Consider the following 22,432-nt stretch of genomic DNA (forward strand, 5'->3'; position numbering starts at 1 on the left):
TTAGATGCACAGCCACTTCCACAGAGGCCATGTTCAGATGGAGAAACCAAATGGCAGGTGCAAGCATGGGTGTCGCAATAGTGCATGTAAAGAGTACAATTGCTATGGGTCCCAGAGGCTTAGGAGGGTCAGACCTACTGTAGATTATACAGACGCAAACCAATTTCCTGGATTTGTCTGCAGTTGTCTTACCACTTACCCAGCCTGAATTGGGTGACATTACATTGTCAGTGAGAGGTGTGTGTATTGGATGTTAAAATGGTAAGTGGGCACTGTATTGTGGAATAATCTTAACTGGAGTGTAATGTAATGTGGCATACTGTAATCTGACCTGCTCATTGTTTTGTGGTATAATATGAACTAGACGGCACATAAAGGTACATAATATGAACGGAGGCACTGTAATTAAAGATGTGCACTGACCCAAGTGTTTTGGTTTTGGATCTGTATTTCTTTTCAATGTTGAAACAGCCCAAATCATGTAATTACTGACGTCAGTAGCATTCATTTCCAGTTATTTCCAGTAAGTTTTGACCACCTCACAGCTGTCAATATTGTTTTCACCAAAATCGTCCAAAGGCTTACAGAATGAATATATATATATATATATACGTAATATATACGTATATTTTGGTATATCCAGTTAAAACTAGAGATGTGATGCACCTCTTAGTAACATCAGTTGCGGTGCTCAGTGCATGACTGCATCTACTCACCTTAAGCACAGCCAGTATATGACATATTGAGCCCTAATCAGGCTCATTGATGTGGTATGGTTATTAAGGTTGTCCAGTTTTAGTAATATATACATTTTTATTGAAGTGCATATTGTTTGTTACATGATTATTACCGACTCCCGGGAGTTTTGTGATACTATTGTATAATGTTTTATTAAAAATAAAACACAAAATATTTTTTAAACATATCCTTTATGTATTATTAAGCGCCACTTGGAATATTTATTTATGTGAGTAGACCCTCTTGTTTTTTTTGTTTTTTTTTACAAAACCCTCAGTGTTTTGGTGTGCTTTCCAGTTTTGGCAAAACCACCCTGAAGTGTTTTGGTTTTGTATTTTTTTTAGAATGACAAAATGAGCTAAAATCACATAATTTGGGCTTTTTTTTTTGTTCAGACAGTATTATTTACCTCAATAAGATTAATTTCTACTTATTTCCAGTCAATTTTTACCACCTCACATGTGTTGTTTTTATTCACTTCAGACCAAAGGCTGCAGTGAGCTGACTGGTTACTAAGTGACAGAGCAGCAGCACATACACATGCAGTTTATAGCACATCTATGAAATACTGACACACAGCAGTGGCAAAAATTAAAAGTGGTGCAAGATGAAATTGTCCTTAGGCCCTAACACCCACCCTTATGTTGGATATTAAAAAGGACATGCACAGTTTAACAAACCAAGCACTTCAGGCACAGTGACAGACACTTTTGTAGCTGAAGTGCTTGGTTTATTTGGGCTCCCACAAATAAAGCTACCAATGGACTTATGGCACCTAACAGTGTTGTTTTGTTAATGATCTCTTCTTTATAGTGGGAAGATGACATCATTATCATCCTCATCAGTGTTCTCATCATTATCACACAATGTGAACTCATCCCAGCTGGAATCAACCAATACAAAAGTCTCTGTACTTTGACATAATATGCAGGAAAGGTCTTCCTCATGGAATTTGTAAATAATTTTCTGAACATCATGTTTTCCACATTTTGAGGAAGCAGCCTCCTGTGCTGATCGCTCACAAGGTTCCGGGCTGTGCTGAAAACTCCTTAATAGTACACACTGGAGGGTGGGCAGCTTAAGTGTTAGCATAGCAAGTTTGCACAAGGTGCTCCAAATTGCCCTTTTTCTGGACTGACATGCTCATGTGTACAATGTCATTAAAATAGTCCTCCATTATTCTATGTATGGTTACCATATCAGATTGAGCCATGGTAGAGATGTCAATGATGTTGGGCAGTTCTTTGAGACCTGATGGGGTTTCCAAATATATCACTCAGGTGCGTTAAATTGACACATCTTCATCACCAGTGGGTCTCTTGGGAGAGCTCAATTTTACCTGGCAGCAGCAATTGCAGGAGAAACTGAAGGAGGAGGCATGATGTGCTAATTGAGCTGCAAACTTACTTCCAAGGAGGTCTTTGTATCTCTCAGGATCTGTGTCAGTTGAAAATAAATTATGTATGACTTAAAATTAGGATTATGCATGGTTGCCAAAATGTAGTGATCCAATTTCAAGATGTTGACAACTCTGGTTCTTGTGAAGAGAATAAAGAACTTGATCTACAAGTCCAACATACTTAGCAGAATCACTTGGTTTCATTTCCTCATTCAGTTTCTCGAGCTGCCTTTCCATTAGTCTTATTAAGGAATTCACCTGGCTAAAGCTGGCAGTGTCTAAACTTACTTCAAAGATCACTACTTTGAATGGTTTAAGTATTCTCCACTGTACTGGACTAAGGTACATTCCCCCTCTTATCCGTATGTCATGGCTTGTTGTGTACACTTGGATGGCTTGTAGCTGTTCCTCCATTCGCTGAAATATATAAAGGGTGGAATTACACCTTGTTACTACCACTTGCTACAGTTTGTGGCATAGTACAGTAAATTGAACTGTTCTTGCAGCCACTGCAATGTTCTACATGCTAGCGAAAATGTCTCCAAAACATTTTTGGGACACAGATAGCATCACTTGCATGCCCCTGTCATTTTTAAAATAATTCTGTACCTGTAAGTTGATTGTGCGCACAAAACATGGGTTCAAATTCACTCAGTTGTAATGTTGTCGCAATATTACTGCCATTATTAGAAATGATAAATCCTGAGGAGAGTCCCAGCGGGGTAAGCCATTTCTCTATGACATCAATTAGCGTTCTTAACAGTTTAACACTGGTATGCCTCTTACTGTAGTAAAGCTGATGATACAGAGAGTAGCCTGCCTGTCAATAAGCTGGTATTTGTGTTGCATTCTGCTGCTTTTGTTAATACACTTGCCTAGTGGGCTGCCACAGTTATGTAATCTTTAGTTTGACCAGTCCCACTTGTCCACATATCTGTTGTTAAGTGGACAATGGGTACAATGGCATTCTGTATGCCAATAATTGTTTTGTTTTATTTAAAGGTCCTGGTACAGGCGAGTAATTGCATTTCTCGTAAAATGGAACCTGATGAAATTTGGTAGCTAGGGCACAGGACCTCATCTAGAATACTGTGTTCAATTCTGGAGGCCATATCTTCAAAAGGATTCTAATACATTAGAAACTGAACAAAGAAGGGCAACCAAAATGGTGCATGGCCTACATCACAGAACATACCCAGAAAGACTAAGAAATCTCAATATGTATAGTTTGGAGCAGAGAAGGGAAAGGGGAGACATGATAGAAACTTTCGAATATATCAAGGGAAACATTCTCCAAATGAAAAGAAGCAATAGGACACGAGGACATGCACTAAGACTGGAGGGGGGGGGAGGTTTCAGGGGAAATTTGAGGAAAAATTACTTCACAGAAAGGGTAGTGGACAAGTGGAATGGCCTCCCATCAGAGGTGGTAGAGGCTAAGACAGTGGAGCAATTTAAACATGCATCGGATAGACATAAGGATAGCCTTACAAAGAAATAAGGATCAAACAAGGTTAGAGAAAAAAATAATGTAAAAAAAAAAGGGGCAGACTAGATGGGCCAAGTGGTTCTTATCTGCCGTCAAATTCTATGGGGGTAATTCCAAGTTGATCGCAACAGGAAATTTTTTAGCAATTGGGCAAAACCATGTGCACTGCAGGGGGGGGGGGGGGGGGGCAGATATAACATTTACAGAGAGAGTTATATTTGGGTGGGTTATTTTGTTTTTGTGCAGGGTAAATACTGGCTGCTTTATTTTTACACTGCAATTTAGATTGCAGATTGAACACACCACACCCAAATCTAACTCTCTCTGCACATGTTAAATCTGCCTCCCCTGCAGTGCACATGGTTTTGGCCAACTGCTAAAAAATGTCCTGCTGCGATCAACTTGGAATTACCCCCTCTGTTTCTATGTTTAGTTAATGGTCTAAAACCAGATGCTTTAATGGTGTATATTGAATGGTGATCCACTGTGCAACTGGGTGTCAGCTTTCATACTGTATATGCTTCCTCTTGCAAAGGATTGTTTTATAGTCAATTGTTGTTTGAAACTACTAGTAGTCTTCTTGGTCCCCTTTTCTGATGAAGATTCATACCCAGCAACAGCAGGCATAGCGCTCAAGGATTCTTCTGAGGAATTCTGGATAGGGGAGGAGTCAGCTGGCCTTACCAAATTGCATGCAAGAGGATTAAGGATCATTAAGGAGGATATTGATGATGAAGGTTTAGAAAGTGGAGAATGCATATGCTGGCATCTAACTGAGAGGTAGGAGCTAGCTGATGCTGGACTGCATGTTATTATTTTAGCAGATTTTTCTGATTTCAACAAAAACTTTTCATGAACTTGCTGCACATGACGTAACAGGGAGGAGGTTCGTAGATGGTTAACATCCCTAACTCTACTTACTTTGGCTTTACAAACACTACAGATGGCTTGACAATTGTTGTCAGGATTTGGGCCAAAATAATCTCAATTTATACAGTATGTCACCGTCTATACTGTACATGTGCTGCTCACACCTACAGTACATTTGCAGAGGGTGCAGAAATGGTGGAAGGAGACTTATCTATCAGTATAGTATCAGAAAGCTCAGACTGACACATAGCTACGGTGTATACCTTTAGACTCTCCTCAGGGATTTGTGATGTTCCTGAACACACATTTGGTGGGATGTAATTGAGTCTGAGATCACCAGAGGTGCGGGATGCCAGACGATCTCGGATGTTTTTTTAAAGGGGCAATCACTTACAAGGCATGGTTTTGCCTTGTGTTTGACCCTTTAAAAAAAGTCAGAGGGTTGCCTTTCTACTAGTTTCAATATTATCAATGGTACGAGACAGGGCTGTCCGTTGTCCCCTATCATATTTGCCTTAGCAATTGAGCCCTTGGCAGAGAAAATCAGATTGGTGGTGGACATCCATGGTCCTATTATTGGTGATGTTTCTCACAAAATCAGTCTCTTTGCAGATGATATCCTCTTATGTTTAAAGAGAGATGAGCTTTCTCTCCCTACTCTACACCTAGTTCTGAAACAGTTTTATGAGGTGTTGTATTACAAATTGTATACCTCAAAAACTGAGGCCCTTCCTTTTCATTTCATTTCCGCAGACTTATTACAGGAACTACAAGGTAATTTTAGGTATGCTTGGCAGTTTAAGTCTCTCAAGTATTCAGGTATTAACCTAGCTAGAGAATGTGATTTAATTGATTACAATTATAAACCGTTATTACAGGCCTTCGAGACTCTGACCAAAGATTGGATGCTGCATGAAGTCTCCTGGTTGGGCCGCATAGTGGCCGCTAAAATGGTGCCACTGCCAAAGTTAATGTACCTTTACAGAGCTATGCCAAGACTTCTTCCAAGGCCATTATTTCACAAGTTTAATCAAATTCTAGTTAACTATGTATGGAAAGGCTCTAAGCCTAAAATAGCCAGACATATCATTTCCCTTCCGAAACTCAGAGGGGTGCTGCCTTTCCAGATCTCGAGGCGTATCACTCCACCTGTATACTGAGCCAAGTTAAAGACTGGTTTCTATCCAGATCCCTTAAACAGTGGGCTATTATTGAGGGTTCCATGATGTCTCCCTTTAGTCTCCCCGATCTCATATGGTTGCCTGCTACGATAACTCCCCGCCACACCCACACCTGTAAGGCGGTTGCCACAACTCTTCAGATTTGGCGTAGATTTGTATCCTCTGAGGCAGAGATTACTTTACCTTCTTTAGAATTGTCCTTATCTGCCATAGCTGCCCTGATACCCTCTCTACACCTGGCTGCGTGGGCTGGAATGGGAGTGTCCTCACTGAACGATGTGCTCCTGGTTGAGGGTCTGGTTCCCTTTTCTCACCTCCAGAGCAAGGCTAATATTTCACCTCGAGATTTTTACAAGTATCTCCAGTTGAGATACTGGATTCAGAGTTATATTTCACTCCCCTTGGCCAACTTGGCTTACCCTCCCCTATTGCTATCTAAACTTAAATAATCAGCTCAGGGGTAATATCTCCTGGTGGTATCAGTGTTTGCTGTCAGGACGGGCCTCTGGAAAAATGCCCTCTTTACTTAAATGGGAGAAGGACTTCTCTCAAGTTTTAACCGATGAGGACTGGGATGTCATTTTTAGTACTTGTTTTAAGGTTTCCAAATGTGTTCACCACTCGGAGATGTTCTTTAAACTACTCCATAGAGCCTATTTTACCCCGGAGTGGCTGCATAAAATCTGGCCTACAATTTCCCAGTTCTGTTGGAAGAATTGCGCCTTGATTGGAGATATTTTCCATGTTTTCTGGGCTTGCCCTGTCGTGCAGCCGCTCTAGAAGGAAAAATTTTGTATGATCAGTGAAGTATTAGGTTCCGATGTCCCTGCAGACCCCTTAACAGCTCTATTTTACTTCTTTCCAGGGCCACTCTCCCAGGGAGAAAGGTACCTTATGGGACATATTTTAATAGCTACCAAGGCTTCCATTGCCCAACTGTGGAACTCTCCTTTAATTCCTACGACCACTGTTATTTTGGATAAAGTCAACAGGCACTATTTATTTGAAACGGCAGAGACTGCATATTCCTCCTCTGCCTCTTCCAGTCATATGATGTGGTTTAAGTGGGAAGAGTTCAGGGAGCGTATGGGACATTCCATTATTTACAATGCGCCCATAGACTTTAATGTTCTGGATTCCCCTGTAGAAGATCCTTGCGATAGTGCTAATGTTATTGAATAGGTCTATGATAACTTATTTTCGTATTTTCTGACTACGTAAATGAGAGGCGGTTTAAGCCGTCTTTTCTCTTAATGTTATTGGCTAGGTCTGGCAATTCCCCTCCCTTTTTTCAAGTTATTTACTATTTTTCTTTTTTTCCCTCCCTCCCCCTTCTCTTTTTAATTATCCCCTCTTTAATTCATGTTTGATTGTATTCTGTATGTTGTATGCTACCGAGAAAAAAACAAAAACAAAATTCAATAAATATTATTGTTAAAAAAAAGTCAGAGTATATAATGCTGTTACATCCAATATTAAAAATGCAGAAGTATTTCCACTTATACCCCTTTCACATCGCACTAAAAACCCGTTATCGACACGGCATATTGCCGTGTCGAAACGGGTCCGTGTGCGATGTGAAAGGTCCTTTGGTGAATTAGCGGGTCGCCTGACCCGGTAATTCAACCCGGCAAAAAAGAAGGGTTATTACCGGGTTGATTACCGGGTCAGGCGCAGTGTGAATGGGAGCCGTTCCGATGCGACACGGCTCCCATTCACAGCATAGGCAGAGGCGGCGCAGGAGATGAGCTCATCTCCCGGCGCCGCCTCCACCCCCGCCCCTGCTGCTGCTGCGCCCTCCGCTGCTATGGAAACCGACCCGGTATATTGCCGGGTCGGAAAGCCAGCAACGGAGCGCAAATGCCGGATCCCACCCGGTAAGTACACGTTTCTCTTACCGGGTAGGATCTGGCATTTGCGATCTGAATGCAGCATTAGTAAGTGCAATTTGAAAAAAAAAAGTGTCTTATAGATGAGTTATCAGTGAGGTGATGCAAGATTGTAAATTTTAATCAACATAAAAAGAAAGACTAGAAGTGAGGGAATTTATACCAAAAATAATAGGGTGCCTAGGAGGTGATGTGAGGGATTTGAGAATCTTAGGGAGATAATAACATTTTGAAATAGTGGGATGTAAAGGCAAAAGGAATCCTCTCTCATCTCTAGATATGACCCCCGAGAGGACCACTTCATCTAGAAGTACTTGTAACTCAGCATGGCGATATTCAATTCAGTTGGTTATAGCGTCGATCGTGCCCATTAGTGTTGGGTTTAGCTGCGTAAAGCAGATAAACCCGACTAAAGTAATGGATGCTGTTTGGGAACCCAATTAGGTCACCTTTCTCACATTTCTGCTCACAACTCCTGGGTGGCGCAATCTTAAATGCCAGCGCCGTCAGAAGGTCGTACACAATTTAATAGCTCTGTTGGGCACACAGGAGAGACAGCTGCCGGCATTAACAATTTAATTCCTCCCAGAGTGCTTTACATTTGCCTTTATAGCTCAAACTACAAAACAAGCTTAACAAGGGACATTAGTGAAATGCTTGGATGAACAGGTAAGTCTTGAGTAAACTTTGGAAGGATTCTAGACTGGAGTCTTATTTTGAATTGTGTGTTCCATAGAGTAGGAGCCACAAAGCTGAATGCTTGACCCCCAGATGAATTCAGGTACTAGGTACTACTATTAATCCTTATCTACAGATCACAGTAACCAAGCAAGGCAATAAGGGATCAGAAGCTACTGTACTTTAAGGGGGTAATTCAGAGTTGATCGCAGCAACAAATTTGTTAGCAGTTGGGCAAAACCATGTGCACTGCAGTGGGACAGATACAACATTTGCAGAGAGAGTTAGATTTGGATGGGTTATATTGTTTCTGTGCAGGGTAAATACTGGCTGCTTTATTTTTACACTGCAATTTAGATTTCAGTTTAAACACACCCCACCCAAATCTAACTCTCTCTGCACATGTTATATCTGCCCCCCTACAGTGCACATGGTTTTGCCCAACTGCTCACATATTTGCTGCGGCGATCAGCTCTGAATTACACCCTAAGTACCTTGGGCCCTGGTCATGCAGGGCTTTGAAAGTCAGTAATCCAATCTTGAAAACAATTTGCCATCTTACAGGCAGCCAGTGAAGGGAGTAAAGAATGAGTATTATGTGGCTGGAAGGAATCCAGTCAGGAACCTGGCAGTTGAGATACCGGCAGTCAAAATACCAATGGCGGAATCCTGACACCGCTCAGAATGCCAGCACTGGCAAACTGACTAGGATCACAACCCGGCGCCTGAATCTTGAATGAGTAATTGCCGGCCCGCCAGTGAGGTAAGCTGTGGTGGGTGGTCAGTTAGGTTTAGACTGCGGGGGGAGGGCTAGGGTTAGGTTGTGGGGAGGAGGGGTTAGGTTTAGGCTGCGGAGAGGGGGGGTTAAGTTTAGGCTGTGGGGAGGGGAGTTAGGTTTACGTACCACCAGGGAGGATAAGGGTTATGCTGCAGCGGGGAAGGGGGGGGGGGGTTAGGTTTAGGCTCCAGGAAGGGAGGGTTAGGGGGCATTGGGGAAAGGTAAGCATACTTACCTTGCCCAATTAGAGATTCTCATCATCAGGATTACGTGGTCGATATTCTGACTGCTGGCATCCCAACCACTGGCATATCAGACCCACCTTGGCTGGAATGATGCTAGTTGGTTAATAGTCTGGCAGCTGCATTTTGTACCATCTTTTGCTGGAGACCAAGGTAAACGGTATGTGTGACTTTAGGTAAATCTTCTGAGGGAATTAAGTGTTCAGTACTGGCTATGTTCCTGAGATAAAAGAATGAGGATTTGATAGTAGCTGATACCTGTTTTGGATTCGGACGCGTTTTGGCAAAACCTCGCTGACAATTTTTTGTTGGATTCAGGTATGTTTTGGATTCAGGTGTTTAAAAAAAAAAAAAAAACCCTCAAAAACAGCTTAAATCATATAATTTGGGGGTAATTTTGATCCCATAGTATTATTAACCTCAATAACCATAATTTCCACTCATTTCCAGTCTATTCTGAACACTTCACACCTCACAATATTATTTTTAGTCCTAAAATTTGCACCGAGGTCGCTGGATGACTAAGCTAAGTGACCCAAGTGGCCGGCACAAACACATAGCCCACCTAGGAGTGGCACTGCAGTGTAAGACAGGATGGAACTTAAAAAAATTGGCCACAAACATTACATGATGAAAAGATAAATTAAAGAAAAAAGAGGTGCAAGATGGAATTGTCCTTGGGCCCTCCCACCCACCCTTATGTTGTGTAAACAGGACATGCACACTTTAACAAACCCATCATTTCAGTGACAGGGTCTGCCACACGACTGTGGCTGAAATGACTGGTTGGTTTGGGCCCCCACCAAAAAAGAAGCAATCAATCTCTCCTTGCACAAACTGGCTCTACAGAGGCAAGATGTCCGCCTCCTCCTCATCGTCTGATTCCTCACCCCTTTCACTGTGTACATCCCCCTCCTCACAGATTATTAATTCGTCCCCACTGTAATCCGCCATCTCAGGTCCCTGTGTACTTTTTGGAGGCAATTGCTGGTGAATGTCTAAACAGAGGAATTGATTATAATTCATTTTGATGAACATCATCTTCTCCACATTATCTGGAAGTAACCTCATACGCCGATTGCTGACAAAGTGAGCGGCTGCACTAAACACGCTTTCGGAGTACACACTGGAGGGGGGGCAACTTAGGTAAAATAAAGCCAGTTTGTGCAAGAGCCTCCAAATTGCCTCTTTTTCCTGCCAGTTTACGTGCCTACTTGGATGCGGTCACTCATATAATCCTCCACCATTCTTTCAATGGTGACAGAATCATATGCAGTGACAGTAGACGACATGTCAGTAATCGTTGGCAGGTCCTTCAGTCCGGACCAGATGTCAGCACTCGCTCCAGACTGCCCTGCATCACCGCCAGCAGGTGGGCTCGGAATTCTTAGCCTTTTCCTCTCAGCCCCAGTTGCGGGAGAATGTGAAGGAGGAGCTGTTGACGGGTCACGTTCCACTTGACTTGACAAGTGTCTCACCAGCAGGTCTTTGAACATCTGCAGACTTGTGTCTGCCGGAAAGAGAGATATAATGTAGGCTTTAAACATAGATTCGAGCACGGTGGCCAAAATGTAGTGCTCTGATTTCAACAGATTGACCACCCGTGAATCCTGGTTAAGCGAATTAAGGGCTCCATCCACAAGTCCCACATGCCTAGCGGAATCGCTCCGTTTTAGCTCCTCCTTCAATGTCTCCAGCTTCTTCTGCAATAGCCTGATAAGGGGAATGACCTTACTCAGGTTGGCAGTGTCTGAACTGACTTCACGTGTGGCAAGTTCAAAGGGTTGCAGAACCTTGCACAACGTTGAAATCATTCTCCACTGCACTTGAGTCAGGTGCATTCCCCCTCCTTTGCCTATATCGTAGGTAGATGTATAGGATTGAATGGCCTTTTGCTGCTCCTCCATCCTCTGAAGCATATAGAGGGTTGAATTCCACCTCGTTACCACCTCTAGCTTCAGCTGATGGCGGGGCAGGTTCAGGAGTGTTTGCTGATGCTCCAGTCTTCGGCACGCGGTGGCTGAATGCCGAAAGTGGCCCGCAATTCTTCGGGCCACCGACAGCATCTCTTGCATGCCCCTGTCGTTTTTAAAAAAATTCTGCACCACCAAATTCAATGTAATTGCAAAACATGGGACGTGCTGTAATTTGCCCACATGTAATGCACGCACAATATTGGTGGCGTTGTCCGATGTCACAAATCTCCAGGAGTGTCCAATTGGGATAAGCCATTCTGCGATGATGTTCCTCAGTTTCCGTAAGAGGTTGTCAGCTGTGTGCCTCTTATGAAAAGCGGTGATACAAAGCGTAGCCTGCCTAGGAACGATTTGGCGTTTGCGAGATGCTGCTACTGGTGCCGCCGCTGCTGTTCTTTCTGCGGGAGGCAATACATCTACCTAGTGGGCTGTCACAGTCATATAGTCCTGAGTCTGCCCTGCTCCACTTGTCCATATGTCCGTGGTTAAGTGGACATTGGGTACAACTGCATTTTTTAGGAAACTGGTAACTCTTTTTCCGATGTCTGTGTACATTCTCGGTATCGCCTGCCTAGAGAAATGGAACCTAGATGGTATTTGGAACCAGGGACACAGTACCTCAAGCAATTCCCTAATTCCCTGTGAATTAACGGTGGATACCGGACACACGTTTAACACCAACGCAGCTGCCAAGACCTGAGTTATCCGCTTTGCAGCAGGATGACTGCTGTGATATTTCATCTTCCTCGCAAAGGACTTTTGGACAGTCAATTGCTTACTGAAAGTAGTACAAGTGGTCTTCTGACTTCCCCTCTGGGATGACGATCGACTCCCAGCAGCAACAACAGCAGCGCCAGAAGCAGTAGGCATTACACTCAAGGATGCATCGGAGGAATCCCAGGCAGGAGAGGACTCGTCAGACTTGCCAGTGACGTGGCCTGCAGGACTATTGGTTTTCCTGTCTAATGAGGAAATTGACACCGAGGGAGTTGGTGGTGTGGTTTGCAGGAGCTTGGTTACAAGAGGAAGGGATTTAGTTGTCAGTGGACTGCTTCCACTGTCACCCAAAGTTTTTGAACTTGTCAATGACTTCTGATGAAAGCGCTCCAGGTGACGTATAAGGGAGGATGTTCCTAGGTGGTTAACGTCCTTACCCCTACTTATTACAGCTTGACAAAGGCAACACACGGCTTGACACCTGTTGTCCGCATTTCTGTTAAAATAATTCCACACCGAAGAGGTGATTTTCTTTGTAATTTGACCAGGCATGTCAATGGCCATATTCGTCCCACGGACAACAGGTGTCTCCCCGGGTGCCTGACTTAAACAAACCACCTCACCATCAGAATCCTCCTTGTCAATTTCCTCCTCAGCGCCAGCAACACCCATATCCTCATCCTGGTGTACTTCAACAGTGACATCTTCAATCTGACTATCAGGAACTGGACTGCGGGTGCTCCTTCCAGCACTTGCAGGGGGCGTGCAAATGGTGGAAGGTGCCACCTCTCCCCGTCCAGTGTTGGGAAGGTCAGGCATCGCAACCCGACACAATTGGACTCTCCTTGGGGATTTGTGATTTAGAAGAACGCACAGTTCTTTGCTGTGCTTTTGTCAGCTTAAGTCTTTTTATTTTTCTAGCGGGAGGATGAGTGCTTCCATCCTCATGTGAAGCTGAACCACTAGCCATGAACATAGGCCAGGGCCTCAGCCGTTCCTTGCCACTCCGTGTCGTAACAACTAAATCCCTTCCTCAAACGCTTTTAATTTAGATTTTTGGGTCATTTTACTGAACTTTTGTTTTTTGGATTTTACATGCTCTCTACTATGACATTGGGCATCGGCCTTGGCAGACGACGTTGATGGCATTTCATCGCCTCGGCCATGACTAGTGGCAGCAGCTTTAGCACGAGGTGGAAGTGGATCTTGATGTTTCCCTATTTTACCCTCCACATTTTTGTTCTCCATTTTTTAATGTGTGGAATTATATGCCAGTAATATATCAATAGCAATGGCCTACTGTACTGTACTATATATGTATACTGTTGGGTCACCAAAATGCTGCACTGTAATACTATATATACTGCTCACAAAAATGCCGCACAGATATGGAATGGATACGTGCAGTGACACAGAGCTGCAAGATACAGCAATGGCCTACTGTACACAACTATATACTGTTGGGTCACCAAAATGCTGCACTGTAAAACTGTATATACTGCTCACAAAAATGGCGCACAGATATGGAATGGATACGTGCAGTGACACAGAGCTGCAAGATACAGCAATGGCCTACTGTACACAACTATATACTGTTGGGTCACCAAAATGCTGCACTGTAATACTATATGTACTGCTCACAAAAATGCAGCACAGATATGTAATGGATACTTGCAGTGACACAGAGTTGCAAGATACAGCAATGGCCTACTGTACTGTACTACTATAATTATTATATACTGGTGGTCTCCAGTCCCCACAATGCAGCACACTGATCAGATATTTGAAGCACACTGAGCACAGATATGGAGCGTTTTCAGGCAGAGAACGTAGATATTTTCAGCACACTGAGCTCAGATTATTTGCAGCACACTGAGCACAGATATTTGCAGCACACTGAGCACAGATTACGGAGCTTTTCAGGGAGAGAACGCAGCCACGTCCTCTCCGTTTAATCTCCAAAGCACGAGTGAAAATGGCGGCGACGCGCGGCTCCTTATATAGAATACGAATCTTGCAAGAATCCGACAGCGGGATGATGACGTTCAGGAGCGTTCTGGTTAACCGAGCAAGGCAGGAAGATCCGAGGCTGCCTCGGACCCGTGTAATATAGGTGAAGTTCGGGAGGGTTCGGATCCCGAGGAACCGAACCCGCTCATCTCTACACCTGAATGTGGGAAAAAGGTTTTTTTTTGTAGATCACACAAATTGGCGCAGGGAAAATGCTGCTTATAGAAAATATCAATCCAATTGGATATCACCCCTAATCCAACTCAGTGTCAGTGGGGGTACGCCAAATATAAAACTTTCACCCATTTGAATAGGAAAGTGACTTAATATTGTCAATATTTGTTTCCTTTTTATGCGCTTAATGAAATTATCGATCCTATCCTATTTTTATCATCTCTACACCTGTTCAGTGTTTTGTTGTTCTGAACACCCAAGCGTAATCCTGTTGGTTGGGTAGGTCCTGTGACCTATCATAAGGATCTCTGTATTATCAGGGTTCAGTCTCAGCCAACTGGCACTCATCCACTCCTGGAGCTCAGCTAGACAGCCATTTAGGGTTGTTATTGGGATATCAGTCCATAGAGGAAAGGACACATACAGTTGCTATCATCTGCATAGCAGTAGTAGACCAGGCCATGATGTCTGATTATTTCTACATATGAGCGGGTTCGGTTCTCCGAGATCCGAACCCCCTTCCCCCCCTCCCCCGAACTTCACCTATTATACACGGTACCGAGGCAGCCTCGGATCTTCCCGCCTTGCTCGGTAAACCCGAACGCAGCTGAACGTCATCATCCCGCTATCGGATTCTCGTGAGATTCGTATTCTACATAAAGAGCCGCGCGTCGCCGCCATTTTCACTCGTGCATTGGAGATTGAAGGGAGAGGACGTGGCTGCATTCTCTCCCTGAAAAGCTCCGTAATCTGTGCTCAGTGTGCTGCAAATATCTGTGCTCAGTGTGCTGCAAATATCTGTGCTCAGTGTGCTGAAAATATCTACGTTCTCTGCCTGAAAACACTCCATATCTGTGCTCAGTGTGCTGCAAATACTGTATCTGTGCTCAGTGTGCTGCATTGTGGGGACTGGGGACCTCCAGTATATAATTATAGCAGTACAGTACAGTAGGCCATTACTGTATCTTGCAGTTCTGTGTCAAGTATACTATCTCTGTGCTGCATTATTGTGAGCAATATATAGTAGGACAGTGCAGCATTTTGGTGACCAGCAGTATACATATAGTACAGTACAGTAGGCCATTGCTGTATCTTGCAGCTCTGTGTCAAGTATACTATCTCTGTGCGGCATTATTGTGAGCAGTATATAGTAGGACAGTGCAGCATTTTGGTGACCAGCAGTATACATATAGTACAGTACAGTAGGCCATTGCTGTATCTTGCAGCTCTGTGTCAAGTATACTATCTCTGTGCTGCATTATTGTGAGCAGTATATAGTAGGACAGTGCAGCATTTTGGTGACCAGCAGTATACATATAGTACAGTACAGTACAGTAAGCCATTGCTGTATCTTGCAGCTCTGTGTCAAGTATACTATCTCTGTGCTGCATTATTGTGAGCAGTATATAGTAGGACAGTGCAGCATTTTGGTGACCAGCAGTATACATATAGTACAGTACAATAGGCCATTGCTGCATCTTGCAGCTCTGTGTCAAGTATACTTTCTCTGTGCAGCATTATTGTGAGCAGTATATATATATATATATACTAGGATAGTGCAGCATTTTGGTGACCAGCAGTATACATATAGTACAGTACAGTAGGCCATTGCTGTATCTTGCAGCTCTGTGTCACTTCTAGTATCATGGTCAGTGCTCAATATCTGCTGCATTGTTGTGACCAGTATGTATACTGTACTGTGCGACATGTGTTATACACCTGGTGATTTTATACATCCTGTAATCTGTACTGAGCAATGTGTGAGATACACCTGTGGATTATACACCCTGTATACTGTACTGTGCAACGTTTGTGATACACCTGGTGTTTATACACCCTGTAAACTGATGTGTGAGATACACCTTGGGATTATACACCCTATATACTGTACTGTGTGATGTGTGAGATACACCTGGGGATTATACACCCTATATACTGTACTGTACGATGTGTGTAAAACACCTGGTAATTAATTATACACCCTGTATACTGTACTGTGCAACTGGTGTTATACACCTGGCGATTATACATCCTGTAATCTGTACTGAGCGATGTGTGAGATACACCTAGTGATTATACACCCTATATACTGTACTGTGTGATATGTCAGATACACCTGGGGATTATACACCCTATATACTGTACTGTGTGATGTGTGAGATACACCTGGGGATTATACACCCTATATACTGTACTGAGCGATGTGTGAGATACACCTGGGGATTATACACCATATATTATTATTATTATTATCCTTTATTTACATGGCGCCACAAGGGTTCCGCAGCGCCCACTTACAGGGTACATTAATAATCAAACAGGAAAACAGCAACTTACAGTTGATGACAGTATAGGATAAGTACAGGGTAAATAAACATAGTTACATCAGCAGATGACACTGGAATAAGTATCAGATGGCAGAAGACTGCTGGATGTGGTACAGTTGAAGATTATTAAAGTAAGACAAAGGATAAGCACATGAGGTAAGAGGGCCCTGCTCGTGAGAGCTTACAATCTAAAGGGGAGGGGTAGACAGACATGGGTGACACAGATGGGGTACATAGAGAACGTGGAACAGAGGGTTAGGATGAGATTTGGCTGGGTTTGGTGAAGAAGTGGACCCCCAGAAGGCACAAGTCAATACTTAACATTGCAACATTTTACTGGGCTATGCAGGAGAAAATTAAAAATAGGGGAAGAAAAAAAAAAATGAATCGATAACTTCTACCGCTTTCAAAAAGGTCAATGGAAGCTGAAATAATGGACAACTACCTCATGGAAGCCAGATACAGTATACCAAACAGTACTTAGCAGAGTTAGGAATGAGTGCTTATGAAATACAGTAACATTTTGTCATAATGTTTCAGAAACTGCATGGCTGGTCTCTTGCACTCTTTTGCTCTAATACACCACCTGCTTTAGGATTTATATTCAAAAACATTATGTCTCCATAATCCCAAAAATGTCAGTCTTCTTGGAAAGTGGTTTGTTCCTTTGTAAAGGAAAGAGAACAAACATTCTCAAACAACGGTTTCTCAATGTCTTTTTCCTCTGGGAAGGGATTGTGGATTCGCAGGAATATCTGAGCATTTCTGTAATCAGAAAGCAGCGACTTTCTACAAATGTTTACATTAGATTACGTTTGACAAAAAAAAAAGTACAGAATCCCATTTAGGATGTCTTCACCAAATCGTAGACATAAATATGGAAATCGTCATCAAATTTAACTAAGTACACAGATGGTTTAGCTTCAACTTGATGAATAACCATGCCAGTCCTTTTTTAACCATCTTCTTTGGCATATTCCACTTGCTTGCCCACCAGGCTGTCCACAACCTCCCCTGTTTCTCTTTCAGCTGGAGGGGAGTCATTTGAGTATGGCATGATCCGAAGATCTCGTTCTTTATAGTCATCTAAAAGTTGATACATATGTAAGACTGGGTCCTTTTCATAGGTTATACAATAATAAAACCATGTGTTCATAATAGGTGCTCGTGCTAATACCATCCCTTGCCACTCATCCTTGGAACCATCCTCTGTTTCAAACATATGCTCCACTGCTTTACCAATCATTGTGTCAGCCAAATGGGCATCGATGATTCAGGATGAGGCAACTCTGCCTGGTAGAACTTCAAGAGCAGACACCATTTCATCCTTGTGAAGCTCAAGTCCATAGACACAATCAAATCCATCATACTTTAGAAGATAGGAGGGATTCACTGGTACTTGATCCAGAACTGTTCCGTTCCACTGGGTTATTGGCCCACTGCCCTCTTTCCACCCATGCTGTATTCTACAACCTACAATATTTCACCTTGGTTGGGAGATTGGTTTACTTGGTCCCATATTGTTTCAATGTTTCTTATGAGATGTTCTTTTCTTCATCATATTTGCAGAAACACCTGCATGTGCTGCATCAGCTCTTAATCGCTGAGCGGCCGCCTTACCAAATGGAGTCTTCATTCATCTGTGTATTAAAGGGCAGCAGGGCTGCCGAACTAGGGTGAAAAGTGTAGTCACTCCAAGTTTGTTGTAGTCCTTCCAGTCTACATGAAAAATAACCCTTTCCTTTCCACCTTTCAGAAAAACTCTGACCCTCAATTGCTCTGATCAGAAGTCACTTATCAGGGGCAGATAGGATGTGTTTCCCTCCACTCCCCCTGCAGGTGATGGCTGCGGCACAGTACTCCCCTGCAGCCAGTTGCCCCAATCCTCCTCCTCCCTCCTTTGTCAGACTCCGTCACCACCACTGTGTGCTGCTATGGAAGAGCAGCTCCCACCTCACTCCCCCTGAACTTCCAAGCCCTCCGCTCAGACACTCCAGCACTCGTTCCCTTCCCTCACCCCCTCCCTCTCCACACACTGCCAGATTTGGAGCTGGCTGCTACTATACGGCTGCCTGTCACTCTGCTGCCAGGACCAGGCCTCGCCTTCCTGCCAAATACTGATCCCTCCAGAGCAGCATACTGTATACTGTACTGTGCGACGTGTGTTATATACCTCGTGATTATACATCCTGTAATCTGTACTGAGCGATGTGTGAGATACACCTGGTAATATCTGTGCTCAGTGTGCTGCATTGTGGGGACCACCAGTATATAATTATAGTAGTACAGTACAGTAGGCCATTGCTGTATCTTGCAGCTCTGTGTCACTTCTAGTATCCTGATCAGTGCTTAATATCTGTGCTCAGTGTCAGTGCTGCATTGTGGTGACCAGTATACTACAGTACAATAGTCCAGTGCTGTTCTCGCTGCTCAGTGTCAGTTCTCCGTAGTATCATCAGTGATCAGTATAATCAGTTCTCAGTATAATCAGTGCGCTGTTAGACGTGTGCCCGTTTTCCGCCATTAGTGCAGTGGGATTTAGACAATTGATGAAGTTATTGTGTCCCCGGTACAAAATCCCATCTAGATTCCACTTCACTAGGTAGGCAATAGCGAGATTTTACCAATTAATATCAGTGATTTATAATTATTAATTACAGTGATCTTGCCAAATAATTCCAGTGATTTTGTCATTTTCTTCCAGTGATTTGGACCAATAATACCATTGATTAGAACAAATATTTCCAGTGATTTTGTCATTTTCTTCCAGTGATTTGGACCAATAATACCATTGATTAGAACGAATAATTCCAGTGATTTTGTCATTTTCTTCCAGTGATTTGGACCAATAATACCATTGATTAGAACAAATAATTCCTGTGATATTGAGGTGTTTGTGTCGCTTAGCTTAGCCGTCCAGCGACCACAGTGCACCTCTTTTTCTCTTTTCTTTGCATCATGTGCTGTTTGGGGCCAATTTTTTTAAGTGCCATCCTGTCTGACACTGCAGTGCCACTCCTAGATGGGCCAGGTGTTTGTGCCGCCCTCTTGGGTCGCTTAGCTTAGTCATCCAGCGACCTCTGTGCAAATTTTAGGACTAAAAATAGTATTGTGAGGTGTGAGGTGTTCAGAATAAACTGGAAATGAGTGGAAATTGTGGTTATTGAGGTTAATAATACTATAGGATCAAAATTACCCCCAAAGTCTATGATTTAAGCTGTTTTTGAGGGGTTTTTGAAAAAAAACACCCGAATCCAAAACACACCAGAATCCGACAAAAAAGTTTCAGGGAGGTTTTTTCCAAAGCGCGTCCGAATCCAAAACACGGCCGCGGAACCGAATCCAAAACCAAAACACAAACCCCGAAAAATTTCCGGTGCAATTATTTCACACAGTGGTAGCATGTATACTGTAAAAAAGCATGGTAGTGACACTGGTAACAATGTGTGTAGAAGAAATCTACACCAGAAGACCTGCCAGAAAAACATGATTTGAACCAGCTAAGGACTGTGTAATCCACAGAAATTTTTCAGGTGCTCAATTAGAATCCCATGGTCCCATGGTCCATAGTATTAAATGCTTCAGAGAGATCTAGAAGGATTACAATTGAACAGTTACCTTTGTCTCTATAGGGCACATGTTCCTTCCTGTCATAGTTTTGATACAATAATTCCCTTGGATGGCAAGGTCAATGCTGAACATTACTTAATAGAACCAAAAGATTGTCTTTACTCCTTGTTGCATCATTTGTTTCCTGATCTGAGGGGAGTCTTCCAGCATGGAACCACCCTCATCCCACCATGAGCTGACTGACTTTCTTTAGGAAGAATGGTGCTGCATCTCCTCATGTAATTCCAGACATTGGTAGACTTAATGCCATGGCACAAAATATACTGTACGTGGTGCACAATTTCCTGTGAAGAAATTTAGGAGTCTATTTAGTAAGGCTTGGATTGAGTTAAAGTGGACGGAGATAAAGTGCCAGCCAATCATCTACTATCTGCCATGTCACAGGCTGTGACATGAGCTGATTTGCTGGTACTTTATCTTCATCCACAAGAATACTGTGTGGCAGGATGCTGTAGATGCAGTGAATAGCACTGGGACATTGAAGCTCAGTAAAACCCAGTGCATCAAGCATTTTTGGGATATAAGGAAAGTGGTTAGAGGAAAGAAGGCCAGGAAAAGGAGAGCAGCATGTGGTACTGGAGGTGGTTCACTTGTGCACATCCACTTCAATGGATATAAGGAACAGGTGAAGGCTTTTATTCCTCAAGAAGTGGTGTCTGGAGTTAATGTGCATGACACTGATGCACCACCATGTCCTCCACAATCTGGTGAGTAACTTGCAAACACTCTGCTTAAACCAATATGAACATTTTTTTGAAATACAAATTGGTGTATATTTCTTTAAATTTTAAACAAGATATTTTTAAGTGCCCAGGCACTATGTGTGTCATTTGTGCACCTGTAATTAATGTTAACCTAATGTTTGTTTCCAGCCCAGGCAACAACAAGAACTTCTGCCCAACACACCAGTTGATGATTAATGTCCTGGTAATTATTAGCAATATGTGGTTTAATTTTGCTTTTGTGTTTTTATTTTAACAAACAAACCATGTAATAAATGTGTCAACATTGAGTACTATACCACAGGCTTTTGTTTAGAAGTAGCTATGGTTTTAATTAGAGATAAGAGCGGGTTTGGTTCTTAGAGCCCCCCCCCCCCCCCCCCCCCCCCGAACTTCAAGATCCAAGCCGGGAAACGAGTACAGCTCGAGACTTCCTGCCAAACTCGGATCCCAGAATGAGGAAAAACGTCATCATCCAGCTATCAGATTCTCGCTGGTTTTGGATTCCATATAAGGAGCCATGCGGCGCTGCCATTTTCACTCCGGACTTGGAGTGCGAGGGAGACAGACCTCTGTTTCTCTCTGTGGGTGATGGCGTCGGGTGGGGTCAATGTGCGCTTTCTAGGGGTGGTGTTAGGGGTGCTGTTCTGTCACTGTGCTGTTAGGTGTGTTGTCCTGTCACTGTGGTGTCATGTGCTGTTAGGGGTGCTGCAGCTGTACATGGGTGTTGCTGTCCTGGCTGTCACTTTGCTGTACAGGGGCACTGTCCTCCTGTATGCTGTGAAAATACAGGGGTGCTGGTTCTGTCCTGTATATTGTAAAAATTCAGAGGTGCTGTGAAAATAAATGTACACTGGCCCTGTCTTGTATGCTGTAAAAATTCAGGGATGCTGTGAAAATAAATGTACACTGGCCCTGTCTTGCTGTAAAAATTCAGGGCTGCTGTGAAAATAGGAATTTAATACCTACCGGTAATTCCTTTTCTCGTAGCCCGTAGTGGATACTGGGATGACATTAGTACCATGGGGTTTATATTGGGTCCATTGGAACCTGGCACTTTAAGAAATCATTAGTGTGTGCTGGCTCTCCCCTCTATACCCCTCCTAGCAGACTCAGTCTAGGACAACTGTGCCCGAGGAGACGGACATACTTTGAGAGAAGGATAGAAATACAAAAAGCAGTGAGGTAACATGCCAACACACAACAATAACAAAGATAGCAGAGATAACCAGTTTTTTTATTTGCTTTTGATCTTGGTAGCGTCATAAATGACAAAATGGGAGTCAGACTTCCTGCGACGAGCTGTCCTCTTGACATAAATCCTCAAAGTCCTCACAACATCCAAGGACTTTGGAGCAACCGATGTGACAGACAGTACCAGAACCACTATCGGTTGATTAACGTGAAAAGCCAATACCACTTTCGGCAAAAACTGTGGGCAAGTCCTGAGCTCCGCCCTATCCTCGTGAAATATCAAATATGGGCTCTTACAGGATAAGGCCCCCAATTCTGATACACATCTTGCAGAGGCTAAAGCCAGCAACGTGACTGTCTTCCACGTTAGATACTGTATTTCAAGTCTACCCTGTGTAAGGGCTAAAACCAGTCAGAC

At 43.2% G+C, this 22,432-nt stretch overlaps 1 pseudogene; it reads right to left on the minus strand.

Annotated features, from left to right (window-relative positions):
• Window positions 1-17,312: 17,312 nt before the first annotated feature.
• LOC134956909 (spindlin-Z-like) lies at window positions 17,313-18,104 on the minus strand (annotated as a pseudogene).
• Between the last annotated feature and the right edge of the window lie 4,328 nt (window positions 18,105-22,432).

Source organism: Pseudophryne corroboree, chromosome 9 (genome assembly GCF_028390025.1).
Source record: "Pseudophryne corroboree isolate aPseCor3 chromosome 9, aPseCor3.hap2, whole genome shotgun sequence".
Classification (NCBI taxonomy): Eukaryota; Metazoa; Chordata; class Amphibia; order Anura; family Myobatrachidae; genus Pseudophryne; species Pseudophryne corroboree.